Below are 6097 nucleotides of genomic sequence, written 5' to 3'. Positions count from 1 at the left end.
ATAATTAAGCTATTCATCGGAAGTCAAGGAAACCAGCAAATTCAGAGGCTGGAAAGGGAACAGTGATCCTGTGACAGAGAAGTTGGAGGAGTCAAGAAAGTGCTTCCTGAAGTTGCCTCTGGATGGCTGAGAAAGTGTTGGGTTTTAGAGAATGGAGCATACACCCTGCTCCTGCCTTCCAGAGGCCCCTTCCCAGGCTGGGAGGTATGCAGAAGGAGACTAGCACAGGCAACAGCTTTGTCGTTGTTTTTGGTTTGGGGTCCCACTGAAACGTTTCTTGGCAGGAGGCTGGGGAGCAGCAAGGTAGGGACAAGGTAGCACATCTCTCTGAGGGGCTGCCCTACCAGCCCAGTGTGAGGAAGTTTCTGGGGACTCCGCCTTTCAGTTCCTGGGCACAGATAACCAGGAACACAAAGGCAGGTCCTGATGGGTGAAGGCTCAGGCTAAACTACATTGAGAGCCCAATAAAGGAATAAGCTTGGGCGTGACCAAGTGTGGTTTTGGTGTGAGATCATAGGGGCAGCTGTGCTGTGCAGGCTCCTAGGCCCCTATTGCAGAAGCCACAACACATCACACCAGCCACTCAGCCTGGGGGTGGGGTGCGCGATTTAGGGTAGAGTTAGAAAAATGGAGGCCGTGTGGTTTAGGGAAAGAGCACAACTTGGTTTGTTCTTGTTTTTTTAATCTATTGAGTATAACGCATGTGCTACAACCAACCCATTTTCAGCATACAATTTCATGAGTTTTGACAAATGTCAGTCCACCACAATCAAGATATAAAACAGTCTCATCACCCCAAATTCTCTCCCTCATGCTCTTTTGTACTTAATACCCCTGCCCAAGCCCAGGGAACCTGCTATCACTATAGATGTGTTCTTACCTTTCCTAGAATTTCCTATAATGCAACCAGAGTACATACTCTTTGATATTTGACTTCTTTAACGTTTTCGAGATCCATCCGCATTGTTGTGAGGCTCAGAACATTCCGTCTCATTGCCAAGCAGTATTCTGTTGTACAGATATACTGCAATTTTTATCCCATTCATCTCGTTGGACAGTTTGGTAGCTTCCAGTGTTGGGCTATTATAAGCAAAACCATGATCAGCGTTATGTACAACTCTATGTGTAGATGTAGGTTTTGTTTTAGGGGGACAAGTGCAGGAATATATTACTGTGTCCTATGATAAGGCTACATTTAACCTTAGGAGAAACTGTCGGACTGTTATCCAGGGTGACTGTGCTGTCTGCATACCCATCAGCAGTGTATGGGGGTTCTGGTTCTTCCGCATCCTTGCCAATGCTTGTGATTGTTGGTCTTTTTAATTTCAAGAGCACAGGTTTTGAAGTCAGATTTCAAAATCTAGTTCTGCTACTTGCTAATGCCATAATCTTGGATAAGCTTTCCCGTCTTCTACAGCCCAGCTTCCAATCTCATTTAAAAACTGAGAATAATAGGGGTGCCAGGGTGGCTCAGTTGGTTAAGTGTCTGACTCTTGGTTTTGGTTCAGGTCATGATCTCACGGTTTGTGAGTTCGAGCCCTGCATCAGCCTCTGTGCTGACAGTGCGGGGCCTGCTTGGGATTCTCTCTCTTTCCTTCTCTCTCTGCCCCTCTCATGCTCTTTCTTGCTCTCTCTTAAAATAAATAAACTTTAAAAAAAGAAAGAATAAAACCTTCTTCATGATGATGTTGTGAAGATCAAAATGTTAAAAGGTGAAGCACCTGGCCTTGACCATATGATGTATGTGAAACTTGGGAATGAGGTAAAGGAGCAGGATAGAAGTTTGGGAGTGGGGGAAGAACTACACTGTTTTAATCACAATAGGCTTAAAGCTGGACAAGGAGTGAACATAGAATCTCAAGTACAAACCTGAGAATAGTTTAGGTAACTATCAGGAACGCTAAGCTAGAAACACAATAACTTGCTGATACATTCTATCTCCTAAACCAGTCACACAGTAATAAAACCAATAATACACTTGATCTTAATTTTTCATATGTGCCTGAATTATTTGGGGTGTGGGTGAGGCAGTGGGATGATAATACAGGAAAAAAATTTGGCTGTAGAGTCTGTTGAAATGCAAATAGCTGTCTGGATGCAGCTCTAGAAATTCTGATTATGAAGATCTACAGTGGGGCCCAGTAATTTGCATTTTCCAGGTGATTCTGATGTTAGTGGAACTTGGACTCTATTTGAGCATATCCTCAGGAATGCCGTGGAAGGTATCTAATCATGCCTCACCTACGCTTAAAAACAATCATTGCCTACCACCTAGAAGCTATTGTCAAATGCATCTTGGATGAAGTCCAACTCCTTAACATGGCATTTCCAAGTTTTTTCACCATTTCCAGACTGGAGCCCTATGGAGGAAACACTAGGAGACATCATTTCTTACCAAGGAAATAATAATGATAATAAAAACTCCCACTCTCTTTCAAGACAACACTGTACAATGTTAATGTAGGAGAGTACATTCTAAGTCCTTAAGAGAAATCGGTTTCACTTCCCGTTCCTTCTGATCAGCTCTGGATATCTTCATGTTCCCCAAACATTTTACCATTTATCCTGCAACTCTGTTCCTACTGCTTCCTCCCTCCCACTAAAATTTCACCCTTCTTTCAAAGCTTGCTCAAAGGTCCCACCACTTCTAGTATGAAGTCCTCCTGAATTTCTCCTTATTTCGTTTCCCATGGGTCCACAAGTGCCCCTTTATTACAGCATTCGCTACATTTATTTATATATTTTCTTCTCTGTCTGGCTCCGTAGTTCTCACTGTTCATGCCCACTACCCGAGACAGACAACAATCCCTGTCCCATGGGCCCCTCCATGGTCGTCTCCCATTAAGCAGGAGTCTAGAGACCAGCTTTAACTTCAGACCGTTCTCTCTCCCTTGGGAAAGCACGTGGGTTTACAAGAATATTTGAGAAATGGATGGTAGCGATAACTGTTGTTCTCTGATAAATTGTTCCCTGGGACACAATACGTTTCATTTGAGGATTATCCCCAAAGTGAAGTATGTAGGATGATCCATTAGGATGGGGGATGAAAATATTAAAATTTCTACTTACATGCATTTTAACATAAGCTATCAGCCTTCCTAATATTTGTGGATTGATCCCAGTGTTCTCAAGTGTCACATGAAACATACTGTATGAGCAGTGGCAGGTGGACCGAGCACAGAGGGGTTGAAAGTGCTCTGATGATTGTCCTCCCAGGTCAGACAGTTAGCAAGTAATAGAATAAGAACTGAAGTCTGACAACAAGCTGTCAGGCAAGTTAAAGCAACAAGAACATTGGTAAGGGCTGATGGCCCTTGGCAGTGAGGGCTCTCCATAGCGTGTTATGAAATGCAAATGATCTCACCAGACTGGACAAGATGACAAAACATTGAAATTATCGAGAAGTCTGGATTGGATATGGATTTATATACACCCCTCGCTGGTAATAATACACCCATCCCTGAGTGCATACGACACATTGAAATGTAGGCTGATGATCGAGCCATATGGATTAGCAAGATATTTAGAAACTAGGCATTTGGTACAGGTCCCCAAACCACTACACTTCTTAAAAGCAAGGTTTGAAATCCTGGGTCCTGAATTCAATCCCTCAAAATTCACTAAACGTAATGATAAATGTTTAGAGGTATTTTTTTTCCTTCTTCAGTTTTCTTACCAGCAGAGGCAAAGAGCCACATGCCATAATGACTAAAATAAAACAAGGAAACCACACAGCACAAAAGGAATAGGTACTTGTCTGCATACACTGTTGGAAGGTGCAGAGAAAACATTGCCAGGTGTTAGAACAAATTATGAAGCGTTGGGCATCTGGATAAAACACAGATTAAAAAAAGCTCAACATGTCTTAGCCTATGGTATTTATTGGACTGTTTCAGTTATGAGCTATCCATACAGCTGGGATGCATGCACACCATTAAAAAAAAATGTATCCCTGAAGATACATTCTCAACAGAAAACTACTTCTTTAATAAAACAATGCTTTGGAAAAACCGTAGAAGTAAGTGTCCTCACTAATAGTTACTGCTTTGACTAGAATAAAGATTCCTGGGTAAGAATACAAATACAGCACTGTTGATGACATTCTTTTACCATATTCTTTATTGGGGAGTTTGTGCAGCAAAGCCAAGGAGTGCCCAGAGTGAGATAACATATCATCAGTGTGATAACTGTTACAAAAACAGGATCTTAAAGTACGATAGAATCCTCCTCACATTCTGTAAGGAGATGGGGAGTCACGATGAAAGGATTTTTGGCAACATGCTTTTAAAAGCTGTCAAAATTGAAGATGAATTATGCTTGCTTTTTTTTTTTTATACTAATAGGCAACTATTTCAAACTTGCTGACCTTTTGTATGATGACAACTGGTTGTCAGTAATATGTCACCTAGCAAATATTTTAGGAAAAAAAAAACCTCATGGAAAAGGAGGGGAAGTGACTGCTTTTTGAAAGTCATTTGTGGAGGGTGCTGTGCTAAAGGTGCTTCATAAAAACAAAGGTGGCGACGGGTGTTGATTTTGAAACCGATGTTTGGAAATGTTACTGTTATGTGATTCTGTAGCTGATCACGATGAGCGCCTATAAAATCTGTATCTTTGTGAATTAAACAGAAACTAGTAAGTAAACTTTTTAAACCTGTTTTTGAAATTTCAAAATGAAGAGTATCAGTGTGGCTTGAACCCATTTGTGAAGAATGGTACATCTTATGGAGAAACGGGAACCCTCTTGCGCTGTTGGTGGGAATGCAAACTGATGCAGCCACTCTGGAAAACAGTGTGGAGGTTCCTCAAGAAATTAAAAATAGACCTACCCTATGACCCAGCAGTAGCACTGCTAGGAATTTACCCAAGGGATACAGGAGTACTGATGCATAGGGGCACTTGTACCCCAATGTTTATAGCAGCACTCTCAACAATAGCCAAATTGTGGAAAGAGCCTAAATGTCCATCAACTGACGAATGGATAAAGAAATTATGGTTTATATACACACTGGAGTACTATGTGGCAATGAGAAAGAATGAAATATGGCCCTTTGTAGCAACGTGGATGGAACTGGAGAGTGTGATGCTAAGTGAAATAAGTCATACAGAGAAAGACAGGTACCATATGTTTTCACTCTTATATGGATCCTGAGAAACTTAACAGAAGACCATGGGGGAGGGTAAGGGGAAAAAAAAAAGTCAGAAAGGGAGGGAGCCAAACTATAAAAGACTGTTAAAAAACTGAGAATAAACTGAGGGTTGATGCGGGGGTGGGGTGGGAGGGAGGAGAAAGTGAGTGATGGGCATTGCGGAGGGCACCTGTTGGGATGAGCACCGGGTGTTATATGGAAACCAATTTGACAATAAGTTTCATATTAAAAAAATAAATAAAAAGAAAAATGGTACATCTTAGAAGTTGCTAAAAAAATAAAAAAGATTGACCTCAAGAGAAAGACATTTTATTAGTGACATTTCAACAGAAATCTTTGTATGACTGAGAATCCGGAATTATTTAGTACAACTAACAAGGTACATCTTTGGTTTGGAGCTACCCCTCTTTGCCAGAAATCTTTTTTTTTTTTTTTTCTTTTTTTTTTTAAAGCTATAACAGCCTTTGAAATCTAGTTGAGTAATAAAATTAATTCCAAGCCAGACCTATGAATAGTTACCTTACACACCTTTAAATCTAGATTTTAAAAGGTAGTGAAACCTATTCAGTCAAAATGCTCTCCCCCAAATATGAGTTTTGCAAGAGCAAAATGTATATTTCATCTTTCTCTTTTAAAGGTTTCTATTTTTGTGTTTTAAGATGGGTATAGGAGTACAGTTAAACATATAATTTATAAATAAGTATCTGTATATTGGGGTACATGTGCTAACATTTTTTGCAGGTGCATAATCAAAGTGTGACCGTGCTACACAGCTGTAAGATCTTTGGAGGTGACCTGTATCTTCCAGGACGCAGGAGAATGAGGCTCAGTTCCATAGGCTGACATCTTTGGTAACAGTGTTTCTGTCCTAGAATTAGCAGAAGTATCAACTTGGGGGGGAAAAATTGGAAAAAATAAATAAGCGTTTTGCAGAGCAACAAAAGCAA

This window comes from Neofelis nebulosa, chromosome 9 (assembly GCF_028018385.1).
Source record: "Neofelis nebulosa isolate mNeoNeb1 chromosome 9, mNeoNeb1.pri, whole genome shotgun sequence".
Classification (NCBI taxonomy): Eukaryota; Metazoa; Chordata; class Mammalia; order Carnivora; family Felidae; genus Neofelis; species Neofelis nebulosa.
This window is presented reverse-complemented; position numbering follows the sequence as displayed.